A 21238-nucleotide genomic window follows, 5' to 3' on the forward strand; every position below is an offset into this window, starting at 1 on the left:
ATGAATTGGTTCTTACTGAATATGGAACAATAAAAAATGGATTAGTCTTCTTTAGCATCTTTATTATTATTATTTAGACTAAAAGACCGCCCACCACTTATATCCCAGAGTAATTGTAGACCCAAGAATAGTCAATTACAGAAAGTAAAACAGGCTAAGTGAAGCAGGGGGTCTGGTGGAAGGAACATGTAAGCACTCAGACCTGGTTTTAGGTCTCAGCTCCTGAACACAGTAAATAGAATAAGGATAGAACTTGGGAGAAGTTATTTCCTTTCTTTAAGCTTGGTGCTGCTCACCTGTACAATGTTTTGTGCGGTTTTTTTGGTATGTGTTAAACTTGATGAAAGCTGAGTTTGCATTACCTAAGGAAATGAAGTTTGTAATTTAAAAATGATTTACAATCCTTACCTGCTTTTTAACTTCAATCTCTTAAACATTTTTGTGCATTTCACTTTTTTTTTCCTTATCCAAGTGTTCTCTAAAGCATGTTCCTTGGAACATTAGTACTTTGCAAAAAGTTAATAGTTGCTTCGAGGAAAAAATTTTTAGCATCAATACTGAGGAAAACACAAATTATTGGAAGTACACTGATGTAGCATTCTTGCCAAAACGTTTAGCCTGAATCTGTGAGGAAACACTCAGTTAAGTTAAGAATGTGATTTGTTTGGACTTTTCGATAATGTCAATATCATGAAAGACAACGAAAGACAGAAGGACTGATCTCCATTAATGGGCAACCATGATTTGGATAGGAATATGGATTTTTAAAAAGTTATATAGGACATTTTGTGGACAGTTGGGGAAATTTGAACATGGAAGCATAACAGATATGTTGTTAACTTAGATTTCTCAGGCATAATAATATTGTGATTATTAGAAAACGGCCTTTGTTCTTAGGAGATGCATGCTGAAGTATTTAGGGATGAGGTCATGATATCTGCAAACTGCTTTCACATAGTCCAGGCCAAAAAACAAAAAGTGTGTGTGCAGAGAGAAAATATGGCACTGTGTTAATTGTGGTTCTTTCTTTCAGATTTTCTATAGGTTTGAAATTTTTCAAGATTAAAAAGTTGGGGAAAATGTAGCTAGTAATTATCTTTTAAAAATGTTTTGGTTATGCTTATTTATAGGAAAATGCAAAATTCATTTATATACTAGTTTTCTTATAATCTGTAGGATTATAAATCTTATAAACTGTAGGAAGCATTTGAGAAATGATCTCATTCTTCAAGGCATGATATTGAATCTGTACACTGAGGTCCATTTGCCAACCAAAGTAATGTTAACGTGTATCTGCCCTGCTCCATGATGTGTATTCTGCGTTAGAATTTTAGCATAAATGAATTCTTGTAATCTGTCAGTTGTTTTGAAAATGTTCCTTTAGTCCTACAAATATTTATTGAGTGACTACTATGTGCCAGGCGCTGTATTAGGTTCTGGAGATACAACTGTCATCAATACAGATAAAGCCCCTGGCCACATAGAGCTTATATTTAGGGAGCAAGAAAAAACCGAGTAAACAAGTAAATACATATCAAATGTACAATCAATGACAATCAATGTTATCATTAGATTTAGTTTTATTTTTTTTACTAATCTTCATTTAGCAGTGGTTCTTCACATCTTAAGCTCCTCCACTAGCCCCAGTCAAGTGATGAATTACCTTTACAGAAATACACAATCAGTACCTGAGGAGCTCACCATTTTAAAGAACTTTATTGTATATCATTTCATGGTAAATGCAAATATGCCATCTGATTTCTCTTGGATGGAAAAGAATACACTCCCATTTTAATACATAGATCATATTTTTATATGCAGTTAATTTATTCTAGAATTATTGATTTCTTACAGGCCCAAAGGTACCTATATTATGTTTCATTTTATGCTATAGGCAAAGTTTTACAGCTTCTAAGGTCATAATTCTCACCCTTTGAGGATGCTGGAAACCCGTTTCTGCCTCCCAGCAGGTGGCACCAAATCAATACTTGATAAGGTGCTGTAAAATCACTGTAATTTTCTCGTCCTGGTAAACATTTTTCGATGTTGCAGACTGGCTTTTCCTAGCTAGAAGAGCAAAAAGAATATTGCCAAACTGTAAGAATTTATATCAGTTTATCAACTAGTTGGGACAGTATATTTATGTGACTACATTTTCTTAGATTGTTATATTAATATTATCCCTTGTCTCTCACAGAACCAAAAATCCATTTGTAAGCAATTTTGTTGGAATAATACTCAGTAATGCCCATATGTTATCTCCATAGATAAACAATACTAATTGTTTATAGCTATTAATTGGCTGCTATCCATCAACACAGTATAGGATTTTAAAAATTTATGGGATACAGATAAAGTATTCTTAGAAGAAAAGTTTATAGCATTTTCATTCCTTTATTAGAAAAGAAGAGTTAGTGATCTAAGCTGAGGTCAGCAAAATGATCCATGGGCCAGATCTGGGGCAGAGCCTGCTTTTGCACACCCTACAAAGCTCTTAACAAAATTAATCAAAAAATAAAGAGACAAATTACCAGTACATGGAATGAAAGATCCCTAAAGATCCTATAGACATTAAAACTCTGATTCTCTATCAGAGCTGTTTTGTCCCCAAGGAACATCTGGCAGTGTCTAGAGACATTTTTGGTTGTCACACTATCAGCGTTCAGTGGGTAGAGGCCGGGCATGGTGCTCCGCATTCTACAATGCACAGAACGGTCTCCCACAGCAATTTTCTTGCCCCAAATATCAATAGTACCGAGGTTGGAAAAGTCTAATTAAAATCATAAAAGGGGAATATTATAAACAAATTTAGGTCAGTATAATATGATAAGTTAGAATAAATGAACAAATTCCCTAAAGAACAAAATTTACCAAAACTGGCTAAGAATAAATAGAAAAGCTGAGTAGTTGTACATTTACTACAGAATCTGAATTCATAATTAAAAACCACTTAACAAAGAAAACTCCAGGCCCAGATGACTTCAATGGTGAGTTCTTTCCACGTTTAAAGAACACATAATGTCAATCTTTTATAAACTCTTGGAGAAAATAGAGAGAATACTATCCACCAAATGTTATAATGACTGTATAACCCTGATAGAAATATCTGACCAAGACATTAGAAGAAAAAAATCACAGACCACTATCACATCTATGAATATAAATGCAAAAATCCTATACAAAACACTAGTAAATTGGACACAGCAATATAGAAAAAGGGTAAAATACAATGGCTGGGTTTTTTCCCAGCATGCAAGGTTTACCAAATCAAACAATGTAATTTAATGACATTAATAAAGGAGGAAAAAAATGTGATCATCTCAGTGGATTCAGGAAAAGCAATTTGATACTATTTCCATTTAATGACAGAAACAGTCACAAAATTAGAAATTAGAACTGAGTTCGTATTATGAAGATATCTACAGCTACTATAAGACCAATAGCTACTATCATGCTTGGTGGTGAATTAGTCAATCCTAGGATTAGGAAGGTGAGAATGTCTACTCTCACCACTTCTATTCGACGGTGTATCAGAGGTCCTAGGTGGTACAATAGCAAAAATTAACAGAAATAATAGAAGGTATAAAGATTAGAAAAGAGTAAAACTTTCTATTTACAGTGGTCTACATAGAAAGTCTAATGTTTAAACTATTAATTGCCTTTAGATTAATAGATTTATCTAGATTTTATTGTTTAATATTATTTTTTACATTTATTTATTTTATTTTTTGGCTGCATCGGGTCTTAGTTGCGGCACGTGGGCTTCTCTCTAGTTGCAGTGCACGGTCTCCAGAGCGCGTGGGCTCTGTAGTTATGGTGCGCAGGCTTAGTTGCCCCATGGCATGTGGGATCTTAGTTCCCCCACCAGGGATCGAACCCGAGTCCCCTGCGTTGGAAGGCGTGTTCTTAACCACTGGACCACCAGGGAAGTCCCTAATTAATTGTCTTTAGATTAATAAGTTGTCCATGTAGAAAATCTTTTAAATCTACTAGAATTGGTCTTCACTGGTGGTGCAGTGGTTGAGAGTCCGCCTGCTGATGCAGGGGATATGGGTTCGTGCCCCGGTCCAGGAAGATCCCACATGCCGCGGAGCGGCTGGGCCCGTGAGCCATGGCCGCTGAGCCTGCGCGTCCGGAGCCTGTGCTCCGCAACGGGAGAGGCCACAGCAGTGAGAGCCCCGCCTACCGCAAAAAAAAAAAAAAAAAAAATCTAGTAGAATTAATAATTGAAATTAGTGAGCTCATAGGATAAAAGATGAGTATATGAAAATCAACATTTCTATATATTAGCAAGCAGCAATTAAAAAATGAAATTTTAAAATGTACCATTTATAATAGTATTATAAATACCTAGGAATAAATTCAATGAAAGGTATGCAAGAGCTATGCTCTGAAACTACAAAACATTGCTGAAATGAAAGAAGATCTAAGTAAATGGGGATATATACCGTATTCGTGCACACAAAACATATACCACATTCTGGGCAAAAACACGTCTCAATTCATTCATAAGGATTCAAATCATGCAAAATTTGCTCTCTGTCCACAATGAAATAAAAATAGAAGTCAATAGTAGATTTCTGGAAAATTCCCAAATCTCAATAAACAAAGGCATACATTTTCAAGACTGCTTGCCTCAGAAGTTCAGGTTGACATTGAAGATATTTTTCTGCTTTGCACAGCCAGTTGAATGACATAGGAATTGATTACGAACATATTAATGCCACATTCTAACCAACTGCACTAACCTGGCACCGCCCTGAGACTGGGTATGCTGGGAGCAGCAGCAGACGGCTGTTGCACACTAGAATACTGCACTGAAACAGAGTTACAGCATACTTAAAATTCATAAAAGTGTTCCATTTCTTGTTTTCTTTCCCTCACAGTCTGGAAATGCTGATGACAAATCTGGGAACAAGACTGTGGGTGTAGTTGACAAAACAGAAAATCTGTTCCTGGACAGCTTTTGATGAATTTAATAAGTAGAAAGATAATGAACATAGACTACATTTGCATAATGGCATAACAAAAACTTATTGAATGAGGCTGTCTGAGGAAACTACAGTTTGAAAACTGAATGTAAGATTATGGTTCTGGGGACTTCCTGGGGCACAGTGGTTAAGAGTCCGCCTGCCAGTGCAGGGGACATGGGTTCAAGCCCTGATCCCGGAAGATCCCACATGCTGCGGAGCAACTAAGCCCGTGCGCCACGGCTACTGAGCCCGCGTGCCACAACTACTGAGCCCATGAGCCCACAACTACTGAAGCCCGTGTGCCTAGAGGATGCTCCACAACAAGAGAAGCCACTGCAATGAGAAGCCAGTGCTCTGCAATGAAGAGTAGCCCCCGCTCGCCGCAACTAGAGAAAGCCCGTGCGAAACGGCAACAACGAAGACCCAACGCAGCCAAAAATAAATAAATAAATAAAATTTATTTTAAAAAAAAAAAGATTCTGGTTCTGGCAAGGTTTCCCATTCTATTCAATCATGATGCATTGTTTTAAGGTGGAGGGCGGAATACCCCACATACTTTATTCTCACTGATCTTAAGTATCTTTTCATCCTATTTTTCTAATCAAATAATTAAAATTCATTTTTACTAGAAAAATGTCCAACATCCAGGTTTGTCCTAAGTGTATCTTTTCCAAGGATTTATAAAAGTAAACATTTCTCTTTAATAGAACTTTGAAAGGATTTGGGGCTATAAATCATTTTTAATATTTAAAAGTTTTTTTCCACCCTTAAAAAGGATTTTAAGTTACTCCCCCCGCCAATTGTTTATTTTGACTGTAAATTATGGTTAATTTAGACAGATAATTTTCAAATTTCACTTTGTAGGTAGAGTTTAGAAGACATTTTTTTTTCACAAGTTCCCTTCCTTTTTTCTATAAAAGCATTTTTATTTAAATGTTTCTTTCAACATCAACATTTTGTGGCTTTTACCTTCATGCTACTTCTGATCATTCTAAAAATAATTATGCCATTTTGGTATAACTTTCTAAAAATCTCAGGGGAATCATTCTTTCCTGATACTCTTTCTATCCTGGGTCAGAATGTAAAAGGAAAACCAAATGTGACGGTTTGTTAACAGCTAATGATCTTATTGAACTGTTTGATGGCCATTGTGCTATTATCGTAATAATAACTGCTTCTCTCAACATCCCTGTGAGGTAGATGCTCCTGGTATCCCCATACTCAGGAGTAAACTGAGGTTCAAGGTGATTAACCTGGCACACAAGTTCATATCATTATAAATGGTTTGAACCAGGGTTTGAGCTCATGTCCTTGACTCCAGTATCCGCATGCTTAATCATTGGTGTTTATTAGCTCCCATTTTGCTGTGTATTTACTAAACTAACAGAATTATTCCAGATCCCCCAACTTATCATGACCTCTCTAATTTCAGTGTTATCTCTATGTAAGATGTGATATGGCATCCTGTCTCACCATATGTGGCAGATTTTCCAATGTGATACACAATTTCACCACATGATGGTGCCAATGAAGTGAGAAGCCATGTGATCCTAATAGTTGACACTAGGCTCAGACCAAAATATAAATGTCAACAGAATGTAATTAAAGGTGTTAAAAAAATAAGAATTTTTTTTTAAAAAGCAGCCATAAAGAATTAGTCTAAAGTGTCTTTTTAAAACATAAGGAATGAAAAGATCACAACTATAAAAAGGGTAGGAGTAAATGACTCATAAAAGTTAAAAATAAAAAGATAAAGGATGAACCTTTGTATTTATAAAGAAGTATGTGGGACAGATGTCAGAGGCTTCCCACAAAAAGGAAATGAATTAAATGAGAGCAGGTGACTTACCAAAAAAAAATAAGAAAGAAAGAAAGAGACCAGCTGTTTAGTGATGGAGCTCCAGGGTCAAATGGATGCCTGTTCCAGTAAGATTCCACAGTAAGTGCAAATGGGTTAGCAAAAGCCAGTGACTGAAAGATTTTAGAGAACCTTTAAATAGACATCACTACTTCCTTTTCCAACCAGGATAAGCATTACCATTTTTTCCCTGAAATATCAAAGATATAACCTACGGTGGAAGGAAGAAGCATTGCTTCTCAGAAATGTATTAAAGCAAATCCTTATACATTCTATTAATTACAGTGATTCTAGTGACTCCCAAAATGTGGTCTGGCACCATCAGCATTACCTGAAGTTATTAGAAATGTGAATTCTTTGCCCTGCCCCAGACTTACTGAATCAGTAACTCTGGGCAAGGGGCTCTCCAGGTGCTTCTGATGCACCTGAAGGTTCAAGGTCCACTGTATTACTGGAAAAAAAGAAAAGAAATTCATCAAAGCATTATTAACAATACAAAGATATTGAAAATGATAGTCTATCATTCAAGGAATATTTAGTAAACAGTAGAATGTTATCGAGGCATTTAAACATGAGCTTGATGGATAGTTTTTAAGAATGGAAAATGCCTATGATATAATACTGGAAAAATCAGAATACAAAATTGATCTCAATTGCGTAAAAACAATTCTTGAAAAAAATAGAAGGAAACAGGCAAAACTACTTAAAAGTGGTTGCATTGGAGTGATGGGATTATATGTACCTTTTTTTTTCCTGCTTCTTAATATTGCAGATGCTGTTTTCAAATTTTCTATGAGAAACCATTTTATTCCTATTAAATTCCTATTTTATTCCTATATTTTATCAATATAATGATTAAGGAAGAAATAGAGAGGGGGGACTTTCCAAAGTCAAAATACTAGTTAGAGACACCATTCTTGCCCATTTTTTCCCCTAAACATATGGTTGCTAGGAAAAGATGGACACAGTGACCATCCAAGGCATAAAGAAAAAACACAGTCGTCATGTTACCTACTGGAGAGACAAGACACAGAAAGACTATAGGTGACATGTATTCAACTGTGGCAAAGCTGATAATGTATTTAGTTTGAAAGAGGTACAGGGAATAAAAATTTGACAGAGAAAATAATCTTGTTGCAGACACTAACCATGTGCTTTACTCTTTCCAGTATCATTAGTGAAAATATTAAGTATTCTAAAGTAATGTAAAGGAAAATGTCTTCAAATTTAGAAAAGCATAGGCTTAAACATGTTATCCCTAAGCAGATTCATATTCTATACCTGTGTCATTTGAATTAATGACCTGACAAATCAAGTAGGAAAAAAAACCCTCAGATGACTATAATTTTAAAGATTGGTATCTATCTATCTACCTGCCAACTCTCTGTTTATGTATATCTTGAATGTTAGACCCGATGTATCACTACTTCTTTTTGACAAGGATCTATAAAATATATGTTAAAATTGATATACATTAAGCCACAAAAAACTCAGTAAATTTTTAAAAAATCTGAAACTAAACAGGTCACATTCTCTAAAAATAATAAAATACAATCAAAATTAATAATAAATTGTCAGGGACTTTCCTGGTGGCACGGTGGTTAATAATCTGCCTGCCAGTACAGGGGACATGGGTTCGAGCCCTGGTCTGGGAAGATTCCACATGCCGCGGAGCAACTAAGCCCGTGAGCCACAACTACTGAACCAGTGTGCCACAACTACTGAAGCCCGTGCGCCTAAAGCTGGTGCTCCACAAGAGAAGCCACTGCAGTGAGAAGCCTGTGCACCTCAACGAAGAGCAGCCCCTGCTCACCACAACTAGAGAAAACCAGCACACAGCAACAAAGGCCCAACACAGCCGAAAAAAAAAAAAGATGGATTCAGAGAGCACATGTTTAAAAATAATAATAATAATAAATGGTCAAACAAGAAGGAAAAAAGCAATCCTTTGGAAACTGAGGAAGGAAATTATTCCAAATACGTCTTAGAACAAAAATGAAATCAAAACTACATAGATCCTTTACAAAAGAAAGATATGAAATAATAAAACTAATAGGATGCATACAAAGATGAACTCAAAAACAAATTCATTATTAAATATTTTCAATATTAAAAAAAAGCCTAAAAGTAAATGAACTAAGCATTCAAATCAATAAGTTAGAAAGAATTTTTTTTAAATGAGAAAGGAAATAAAGGTAAAACCAGAAATTAAAGAATTATGAAATAAAAACTATTAGAATTATAAATAGACCAAGAGTTATATATTTGGAGGAGAAATAATACAAAAATACCCTGGGAATTTCTAATTAAGGAACACACACATGCAAGCACACATTAATATATTAGGAATGAGAAAGGGAATAGAAACACAGGTTGAATATAATCTTCTTTTTAATTATAAAAGACCTCCATTTCCCATAATGTGGAAGGCTACATTACTTAGACCAACCCTCCCAGCTGGAGGGAAGAACAACTTAAAATGATGGATACCACATAAAAGCAAGTTCTTTAAAGCAACAGGCATTTGATGGGATCATAAGAAATTTCCAGGCCAAAATCTAAATAGAGAAGGGACCCCGGAAATATAAGCAGAGCACTTGACCTGCTTTTGCCTTAGGAACATTTGCTAAACCAGGGAAATTTTGGCTTTAGTAGCTTTGTAGAGCATGGAAAAAGAAATGAAAGCCAAGGGTTTACCCAAGGTGAAGATCTAAAAGGAGATCCTTACCCCATAAAGCCAAGATACCAAAGGGAAGGACAAGCCAGCAGTGAACATGCCCACTTCTGCAAGGAAAGTTGCCTTGGCTCTGACCAGAGCAGGGATGGGAAATAAAAACCATTTCTGAAAAGTTGTAACCATAAGAATGCTTCAGATCTACACTGATGGATCACAAAAACATAATATTTGTGAAAGAATCTAGATATAAAATACTTTATGCTATATGATTTCATTTATATAAAGTTCAAAAATAAGCAAATTAAACTATAATTTATGGATATTACTTGGGTGGGAAAACTATTTAAGAAAAAAAGTAGAAAGGTGAATTTTTTTAAAGTCAGTACAGTCTGCCCTCCGTATCCATGGATTTCCAATACTTGGATTCAACCAATCTCAGATCAAAAATACTTGGAAAAAAAATTCCAGAAAGTTTCAAAAAGCAAAACTTGAATTAGCCATACAACTATTTACCTAGCATTTACATTGTATTAGGTATTATAAGTAGCCTAGGGGTGATTTAAGGCATACAGGAGGATGTGTGTAGGTTACTGTGCAAGTACTACACCATTTTATATAAAGGACTTGAGTATCTGAGTATTTTGGTATGTGTAGGGGTCCTAGAACCAATCCCCTGTGAATACTTAGGGACAACTTTATTATGGTTGCCTTTAGGAGTTGGAGGGGTTTGTGTTTGGGAAGAGGAATGAGGAAGGCTTCTGGGAATCTGAGAGCATTCTATTTCTTGACCTAAGTGGTGGTTATATGAGTAGTTACATCACTTTTTATTATTTATTAATCAGTACACATATATTTCATGTACTTTTCTATGTTTATATTATATTTCACAATAAAAATATTTCTTACTATACAGGTCATGTTTCTCTGACATTTCAATTCAGTTAAGCTGAGAGGGCAATAAGAAAGTGGTAGAGGGAATTCCCTGGTGGTACAGTGGTTAGGACTCCACGCTTACACTGCAGGGGCATAGGTTTGATCCCTGGTTGGGGAACTAAGTCCCACAAACCACACAGCACAGCCAAAAAAAAAAAAAGGAAAGAAAGTAGTAGAAAATTCCCATATGTTTGCAAAAAAATCACTGGAGAAAACGTTATAGTGAAAATTAGAATATACTTTGAAGTGAATAATACTCAAAATAGTACATAACAAAAAGTGATGGGATGCAGATAAGCTGTACATAGAAGGAAATGTACTGCCTTAAATACTCAGTATAAGAAATGAAGAAAGGGTGAAGATTAATGAGTTATATACATCATCTCAAGAAGGCAGAAAAATACTAACAAAATAAATTCACAGAAAGTAGAAGGAAATAGTAAGAAGACAAGCATAAATAAGAAATAGAAAACAAACATACAATGAAGAGAAACAACAAAGGCAAAAGTTGGATCTTTGAAACGATTAATAAAATTCTAAACCTCTGAGGAGAGTGATCAAAAGCAAATAGATATGGCACAAATGATCAATACAAACAATATAAAATAGAATATAAGGGAGGTTAAAGATACTATACATAATAATTAGAGGGTATTGTGAACATTTTATCTGTTACGTCAACAGATTTGAAAATTTAAATGAAATAGATGAATACCTTAAAAATATAACCACAACTTACACAAGAAGAAATAGAAAACTTGAATAGTCCTACAACCATTGAAAAAACTGAACCAGAAGTCATATATATTCCCATTTAAAAAAAAACAAACCTTCAAGCCCAGATGTTTTCATCAGTGAGTTTCAGCAAACAATCAGAAAAAAAAAATCCAATTTCACACAAACATTCTCAGAGAATAGAAAAGAGGGAAAACTCCCATACTAATTTTAATAGGCTAGCATAACTTGGATACGAAAATCTACCAGAAACTTTTCAAGAAATGTATTTACAGGCCGGTCTGAAACATGAATTTAAATGCATCAATCGTAATTGAAACTAACATCAAATACAGCAATGTATAAAAAGTATAGTAATTCAAGACCAAGTTGAGTTTCTCTCAAAATGTAGATTTGCTTTTAATTAGAAAGTCAATTATTGTAATTCACCACATTGACAATTCATAAGAGAGATACTGAAAGGCAACATAAAACTTAAGGCTTATTCCAGAAATACAAAGATATTTTAATGTTGACTATTAAAGCTACATCAGCTTGGTCATGTTAGGGAAGCACCTTATTCCTTGTTTACTATAAGTTTAAAAATATAATCAAGAATGAATGATAAATGTTATCAAATGTCTTACTTTTTATCTAAACAGATGGTCATATGGTTTTTCTCCAATGATCTATTTGATTTAACCTCTTACATTGTATTTATAAGGTATAAATACTGACAAGGTGTGACCAACCTATTTTTATTTCCTGATGGTATTATTGTCTACCAAGAAAATTAATTTTAAAACTAACTATTAGTTAGAGAGTATCATCTGAGACTCTTGATAAACCTTAACAACATCAGGTTAGTCTTCATTCTTTCCCACAGGAACACATGGAGTTAATAAACTGTGACACATTCTTAAGTCACACTAAGATTTGCGTGTTCCTTCCCAGAAAATAAATTATACATAATGCAACACGAGAAGATCATTTAATGTTTAAAATATTCTTGTTAAACATTTCATTTGTCTAGAAATTATGCTTCTTGCTATTTAACACTTATAGTTTAGGTATGCAAGTTAGAGCCCTAATGAGGTTAAAGTTGGTTTTGGAAATCACCGCTGAACACGTTTCACTGGTAAAAGTCTTGAGACTGAAGGATACCTTGAGCACACAGGTTGTGACCCAGAGGACGTAGTAACAGGGGTCGGCACAACCCCTTTTTGTGATGAGTAAGGCAGTGGGCCTAAGAAGCCGCTTCTTCACAAGAGGACTGGAAGCAAGAAGGGGATTGTCTGAACGTGCTGATCGTATTTGATGAGGAACAAAAGGGGACCAGAATCCCTTGATTTGTCTCCATTTCTTGGTGTCATAAAATTTCCACACACTGTGACCAGATTTTAGAGCTGGAGTAAGGTCTCACCAAAGAAGGGGTAGCAGTTGGTAAGTTTGACAAGCTTTTTACATACTTTACTAAGAAAGCCAAAATAAAACAAATTGATAAATATTGATAACTTTCCTTTATAACAGCAAAACTAGTTATTAGGCACAATAAAAAATGCCTTATTCACAATATCAAAAAAAATTTGGCCATAATAAAGATGGCATCACAAACAAATGGGGAAAGGAAGCATTAAGTAATCAATGGTTTAGGGAAAATTGGTTAATTAGGAAAGGAAGAAACAGCAAGGCATTATGTGAAACTGGGCTGTCACTGCTGGTCCACGGGAGAAAACAGAGAAGACGGCAGATTTTTTGTTTTAATTTTTATTGGAATATTGGAATATATCTCCCTGCCCCTCCCTGCTAAGGACAACTATAAACCCCAGACACAAGGCAAGACACAACCAAAGGAAAACTCTGGAAATGTAAAGAGGAGATGAGCTGATTTAGGACCCAGGAAAGGAGGACATCTAACACCTTTCCCCAGTTTTTCTTTGTTTTGTTTTAAATCAGAGAAGTCTGTTTCTAAGTAGCTCTAAGAGCAGGTAAACAACTTTACTGCAAAGAATTTTTAAGCTAAAAAAAAAAAACCAAAGCCTAAATTAGGGTTGCCAGATTCAGTATTTGTATTTGTTGTTTATCTGAAATTCAAATTTAACTAAGCATCCTCTATTTTATCTGGCAACCTAACCTAAACTTAAACACATTTTGAATTTATAGAATTTTGATGGTTACGTTACCACAATTATTTCTTAGGACAGTAGTTCTTAACTTTGATGTCAGATTATAATCAACTAAGGAGCTAGAGTCTCGGGGGGGTGGCGGGCGGGAACAGGGTATCAGTAATTTTAAAATTGTCCCTTCCCCACCCTCTCCACCATCCACCTCTCTCCCAACCAAGTGATCCTAATGTGCAAAGCTTAGAAAAACTAATCAATGTTTTCAGGTGCTTAAATATTCTCTAGCTTACAGAAAGTTATGAAAAATCAAATTTCCAAGATAATTACCGTAATCTAATTTGATGTCTTTAAATACATTGTCTTAACTGGACAGTGACATATGTGACATGACCACATCACTCTATAGGCAGCCTGTTTTTCACTACATTTCTCTGGAAATTTCAAGTTTTTTTCCCCTCTCATTTCGGAGAAAACTTGCTAAAGATGATGGTATGAAAGCAAGTAAAAACTCTTCCCTAAGCGGAGATGAAAAGCAATTCAATGTAGTATTTTTTAACTTGTATTTGGTGACAGAATTTATTTCAAAGGAGAAGGAAAGAAATTTATAAAAAGCAGATTATGTTAAAAGTATGAGCCCTTGCCTTCTAGCATAATTCAATATTTATCAAATTCTTTGTTTATTTCTGCTGAGCTTGGAAAGAGTAGCTTTGGTCTCATGACTAATATTCAACTGTCTATGATAAATATTCTTAGTCCCATTTACACAAAATTCAAGCGTGCTTATTTTTTTTCCTTTCAATTTCACAAGAAAGGGAGACAAGACTGAACTGCTGAATGTTTCTTTTTTGATCTTATGTACTATTTCAGCTTGTTGGAATAAATGAGAAACGTCTGCATTCCATTGTCTGTGTTAGCCTGTCTTCCTACTGCTAAGTGTAGGCAACTACACCTACAAAAGGATCAAAAGTTGTGAGTTCAATTGCTCCTTCGTTTTCTAGTCTATTGACAGTTCTTGGGAATATCAGTCAATTTTGTTGAAAATGGTTTATTATAAACCTTGAAATAACCACTTCCTATCTCACATCCTAAATCATTATTTCCTCCCTAGGGATAGTTGATGAGGTGTCTTCCAAATATCTCATGATCATTGGTTAATGCAAACTGCGGTTTGGAAAGAGAACTTACCCTAACACTGGTGGTCTCATGGAAAAAGCCTGAGGCCACCCTGACAGGTAGGTACTGGGGCACCACCTGGGGTGAGTGCTCAACACTCCATCCAGAGCCAGCCCTTGACCTCACAGACTTGATTTATAATCTCTCAGGTAAAGACTCAGGTTAAACACACTCTTACAGATTAATGTGTGTGACCAGAAAGCCAATTTATTGATCGGTTATAAAAATATAACATAGGGACTTCCCTGGTGGCACAGTGGTTGAGAGTCTGCCTGCCGATGCAGCGGACACGGGTTCGTGCCCCGGTCCGGGAAGATCCCACATGCCGCGGAGCGGCTGGGCCCGTGAGCCATGGCCGCTGAGCCTGCGCGTCCGGAGCCTGTGCTCCGCAACGGGAGAGGCCACAGCACTGAGAGGCCCGCGTATCACAAAAAAAAAAAAAAAAAAAAGTTCGTTCGGTTCTCCCATAATATCTTATGGAAAAACCCAAACGAACTTTTTGGCCAACCCAATAGTTTACTTCAGAGTTTAGCTATATTTTTATCTTTTCATATTCTGAGGAGCATCTCGACTCTAAGCCGCATGAGAACAGAAACCTTGTCTGTCTCAGTCACAACTCTACACCCAGAGCCTAGAACAGTGCCTGGAACATAGTAAACACTAACAATGATAATAATAATTGAAAGAGCAAGGCCTGTTGTCTCTGAGGTGTTCTTACACTACACAAATGTTGTTAGAAAAAAGAGGATATACTAAGTACCCATGGCTTATTCTGCTTTTTGAGGATCTCAAAGAGAATAACTCACAGAGCATTTGCCCTTGAACAATCAATTTAAATTAGACTTCCCGTCCCCCCCCCCACTCCTTTATTATTCTCTCTCTCATCCTTCTTTTCCTTCAGCACTTACCGTAATCCGTAGTTTGCAATTTATATGTGTTTATTTTTTTAAGGTCTGAATCATAAGCTACAGAAGGCAGGGACTGTGTCCGTTTCATATATCACCTGTATCTATAGCCCACCTGTACCTGTAGCCCACCTGTATGCTGTGGGCTTCATGATATTTAATAAAAATCGCCTTGGATTTTATGAGCTGCATCTATCTTGCTCCTAGGAGAAATCACTAATGACGTGAGGACTTTGGATATCAGCCTCGTTGGAGGATGAGCTATTCTGGAAGGCAGGCAGCCCTCCCAACACCCCGAAATCCCACCCCACAGGGAACTGCTGGTCATAGGCGGACTGTGGATCATCAGTGTTCCAGGCTATCTATAGAAGGAAAGAGCAAGGAAACAATTTAGTTCATGTTCATTTTGTAAATCTGAAAGTTAAGATTAATTTATCATTTGGATAGGAATCTAGCTGCATGCTTAATCATCACTACAATTTGTTCATCTCAACTAACATTCAGTTAATAGTGCACTTTTGCCTTGACTATTAAATTTTATATATTTAAATGCTATTTACATCTAACTTTACATTTTTATTGTGTGTTATGATAGGCAATTCACTGAAATAAATCACGTGCTTAGAGGTAGTTAAGTAAAATATAAAGGTAGTGATAAAAATGGTAATGTAATAGAAAAACAGTGTAAATGTAAACAGTGAACAGGAGTCCAATGCAAATATCGAATGTGAGGCTGTATACGTTAGAACAAGTGAATCTTGATGAATATGTGAAAATTGGATTTTATCAGACCAGCAATCAATTTGCCTCTAGTTTCTATTACATTGTCTCTTACAAAACTTTGTTAAAGAATGGCAAGAAGCCACAGAGGCTTTTGCATTGCTTTCAAAGCATCATGACCTTTCTGATAAACCAATTGAGTTTTTCCTGAACAAGCACAAAATAATGCTTTCTAATATGAAATTGATAAATTTTGTCATTTAAAGGTGGAGAAGGGACCAAAACTAAAGAAACATTCATCAAAGTTGTACACCAAACAACACAAAACACACCAACCAACAAAAAAACAAAAAAACAAATATAGAAGTCACATATTGCTAAAAAGTTTACAAATCCAGCTAGAAGGCTAATGATAATTACCATGCTCAGGAAGAAATTTTAATTAGCTACTGGGAATTTCATAATCCAAGTGGACTGTTGAACATTGTATAATATTAATGGCATTCAGCAAAGAAGGGTCATGTCTATCATGAGTGCATGCTGGTAGATATTTGGCCTACATTTGGGAAGAATCAGATGTCCTGAGTATCAGTCAATGCTTGGCAGAAATGTGCAGAAATATATAAAAGGGAAGCGCTCAGTGACCTACTGGTTAGTTTATTGCTCCACCCCCATGCTAGAGATTTTTTCATGTAGTTGACAATTATTTTGTGAACCATGATGTAGGCTGGAAGGATACTGCCAGCACCAGTTATGAATTCAAGGAGGAAGTGCTTACCTATTTGGATAAAATGCTCGTATCCTTATCTCTTGTTTCCTCCCCAGAACATAGTTGGTGAAAGTAGTTAATACGTTTAAACTGTGGTCACCAAGTGTTTATCTTTTAAGCATGCTTTGTGAAGAAATCGGCAGTAAGTACAAGCCTTCTTTTCCACACAGAAATAAACTGTTTATCAAGATGAAGGTGTTTAAACGAGCTTTTAAAATCAGGGAGGCAATAAAAGCATTTCTTCATGACACTAGTAATGCCATTTTTTTAAGTAGTTTTGTCAAGTAGTATATTTCAACGATATATTCTGTTTTTAAGAGCCTTGGTCTATCATGTCAGAGTATAAATTTTTATCATTTTAAATATTGTGGCGCTCAGGATGTCTTAAGAAGATCAAACTATGGTATAAATATCTTAATCAACAAGTTTGATTTTAACACGTGATTTTTTCATTCATCGGAGAAATCCAAGACATTATGGGATGTGCTTCTGCGTTCTATCCGTAAAAATAAGATAAATAAAAGAAACTAATTCAAATGCTGTCCCCAAGCCTGGTGAAACACTTTGCAGGACCAAATGAAATCAAAGTGGAGACCTACTCCATTTATCATCATCTCTGACGTTGCAACAGAGAACGTTCCAGGTATTACATGTGGTGGTGTTGTTTTTTTTTGTCCTGATGACTGACTTACTGCTGAGAGAGAAACCACAACATACTTTCTGGGTATATGTTTGAGTCGTAGATTTAGAAGTATCAGACAGAGGTCGTGAACAATTTTGCAAATTCTGATGACCAGTAATTATGGTTAGGATTTTCTATTTCAGTAGAAATGAGTAAGAAAAAAATCTGGAGCGTTCCCTGGTGGCCTCGTGGTTAGGATTCTGGGCTTTCACTTCCGTGGCCCGGGGTTCAATCCCTGACTAGGGAACTGAGATCTTGCAAGCCTCACAGGGTGGCCAAAAAAAAAAAGAATCTGACTGGATGTGGGCTCTAACCTGTGCCTCCCGTGCTCCCTCTTTCAGAGGGTTAACGAAACCTTGGTGAAAGATTACAAACAGTATTGTCCCTTTCCCTGATACAATAATTATTATTGTTCGCTGAAACTATTTTGTTTCAGATGAACCTTGCAAACGTTATGTGAAGTGAAATAAGCCAGACGCCAAAAGGACAAATATTGTATGATTCCGCTTATATGAAGTACCTAGAATAATTTATAGAGACAGAAGGTAAATTAGAAGTTACCAGGGATGCAGGGGTGGGGGGATGGCAGTGGAGAGCTCGTGTTTAAGGTTTCAGAGTTTCTGTGTTGGGTGATTGAAAAGTTCTAGAAGCGGATGGGAATGATGGTTGCATAACAAAGTGAATGTACTTAATACCACTGAACTGTACACTCGAAATGGTTAAAATGGTAAATATTATGTTGTGTGTATTTTACCACAGTGAAAAACAATGGTTTATTACTATTTTAGATTTTTTTTTTTTTTTTTTTTTGCCACACCGCACGGCTTGTGGGATCTTAGTTCCCCGACCAGGGATCGAACCCGCAGCCCCTGCAGTGAGAGCACAGAGTCAGACCACTGGACCACCAGGGAATTCCCTTATTACTATTTTAAAACTGGAATAAAAATGCATTTCAACATACCGCACATGGTTAGTCTTGCGAGGAGCAAACGCCCAACGAGCAGCCCGTACATGCCGGAAGCCAGCTCTGGACATTCCCACTATTGATGCCTTTTGAAGCATCAATGCTACAGTCTAAAGGAAGTGAGAACTGATTGACAAAGGCCAAGAGGAGGCGGCCTTGAAGAATGAAGGCCCGGAGGTGAAAGTTGGAGCCCCGGGTAGTTTGCTGTGGAGAATCCACTCTCCTCTGGAGTCCAAAGAGAAGCTAAACGTTTGGTTTCCTCCCCACTGAGAATTCTGTGCAATGTCAGGCAACAGAAGCACACTTGTTGCTGTTTGTTTGCTAGTTTATTTTGCACTTTAACTCATTAAGCATATTCAACTGAACGCCTTTGGCTGTGGAATTTCTTCTTTAGGCAACTGCAGTAATGGAAACAAGAGGCCTTTGAGACTTAAAGAGGAGCATCTCCTAGGCCTTTACTGGAAGACAGGCTCCTAGAGTGAGCCATGGAATGCTAATAAGTGTTCCATGAAAAAAGGTATCTGTGGTCCAGTAAGGAATTGCTGCTGCAGGTTTCTCCACTGCAGAACTTTCCAAAGTGGTCTTTGAATTGACAAAAGGGTTAGTCCTTTCTTTTTGTTTTTAAAATTTTTATACAACGTTTAAAGGTTACTTTCCATTTACAGTTTTACAAAGTATTAGCTATATTCCCCATGTTGTACAATACATCCCTGAGACGATCTTACACCCGATAGTTTGTACCTCCCACTCCAGGTTAGTCCTTTCTTAAATGTTGCTGACATTGTGGTAGGTCTGAAAGTCGACCTCCTTCATTTTTTTCACAGGGTATTTTGTGGCACGTGTGTTCTGGGGAACACACCCTGGGGAAGGCTGGCCCTAAGGAATTGTGATACTGTGATCAGAAATATGTATTTGGCTTTCCTCCCCATTTCTGGCACAGAGCTCTTAAAGCCCCTGGTATTTTCTAAGTGATAAGAATGATAAAGGTGTCTTTTTAAAAATTTAAGTGCAGTTGATTTCCAATGTTGTGTTAGTTTCAGGTGTACAGCACAGTGATTCAGTTTTTTTGCAGATTATACTCCATTATAGGTTATCATAAGATAATGGGTATAATTCCCTGTGCTATACAGTATATCCTTGTTACTTACCTATTCTATTTATTTTATATACAGTAGTTTGCACCTGTTAATCCCATACCCCTAATTTGTCCCTCTCCACCTTCTCTCTCCCCTTTGGTAACCACAAATTTGTTTCCTGTAGCTGTGAGTCTGTTTCTGTTTTGTAGAACCATTCATTTGTATTATTTTTTTAGAGTCCACATGTAAGTGATACCATATAGTATTTGCCTTTCTCTTACTCACTTCACCTCATTCTCTAGGTCCATCCACGTGGCTGCAAACGGCAGTATATCATTTTTTTCAGGCCCACCCCTTGACTTCTAGAGATTGCATCAGTTGTCAATGGCCAATGATTTAATTAACCCTGCCTATGTAATAAGGCCTCAAAATGATAAGATCAGGGCTTCCCTGATGGCGCAGTGGTTGAGAGTCCGCCTGCCAATGCAGGGGATATGGGTTCGTGCCCCGGTCCGGAAAGATCCCACATGCCGCAGAGTGACTGGGCGCGTGAGCCATGGCCGCTGAGCCTACGTGTCCGGAGCCTGTGCTCCACAACGGGAGAGGCCACAGCAGTGAGAGGCCCACGTACCGCAAAAAAAACCCACAAAGATTCCAAAGGCTTCCAGTGGCGAAAAATAACAGGTCATCTAAAAAAGATTGATAATCAGGCTGGTACCAGTTTCTCACCTGCAGTCCTAGATAACACGGAAAAACTCTATCAGTGCTTTCAAAGTTTTTAGGGGGACATTATTTTCAACCTGGAATTCCGTACCCAAACTGTCCATCAAGGGGGAGAGCAAAATGTAAAACATTTTCTCAAAGTTTACCTTCATTTTTTTAAAAGGAAATAACTTGTAGTAGAACTCCAACAAATTGAGGAAATAAACCAATAGACAGGATGATGTGAATCCAGGAAACGTAAGTTCAACTTGAGAGAGCAGTGAGGGGGAGTCCTGAGAAAGCGACTGTCCCTTAGGAGCTAGAGAGTGATGTCTGTGGATTGAAAGGGGAGCGAAACAGCTCCAGGAGGGAGGGCTCCAGCAAACACGGCATTTGGTGGACTAAACAGTCTGATGAAAACACTGGTAAATTTTGAAGTTGTGATAAAGGAACAGAAGGGTTCAAGTAGAAAAGCAGAACCAGTTTGAGATGATAGAAGATTGACAGATGACAGATTAGACAGATAGATAGACAGATAGATAGATAGATAGAGATGGATAGATAGAGAGATAGAGAGATGGATAGATAGAGTGATTACAAAGGAATTGGCTTACATGATTGCGGGGGCTGGTTACAGAAGTCTCAAATCCATAGACCAGGTTATTGGGAAGAAGATATCATGGCAGGCTCGAAACCATAGGCACAGACTGAACCTGTTGTCCATAGGTCCAAAGAAATTCTTTTTCTCTGAGGGAAACGTCACCCCACCCACTTTAACCTCCCTTACTTAGAATCAACTAATTGGGGACTTTAATGATCAAAATCCCTTCAGAGCAACACCTAGATTAGAGTCTGAATAACAGAACTCTAGCCTAGACAAGCTGACATATCAAAAACCTCATTCCATTTAGGCAAAATAAAAGAGAAGGAAAGGAATCAGAAACTACAAGAAAAAAATTCACATCATCA

Source organism: Pseudorca crassidens, chromosome 4, assembly GCF_039906515.1.
Source record: "Pseudorca crassidens isolate mPseCra1 chromosome 4, mPseCra1.hap1, whole genome shotgun sequence".
NCBI lineage: Eukaryota > Metazoa > Chordata > Mammalia > Artiodactyla > Delphinidae > Pseudorca > Pseudorca crassidens.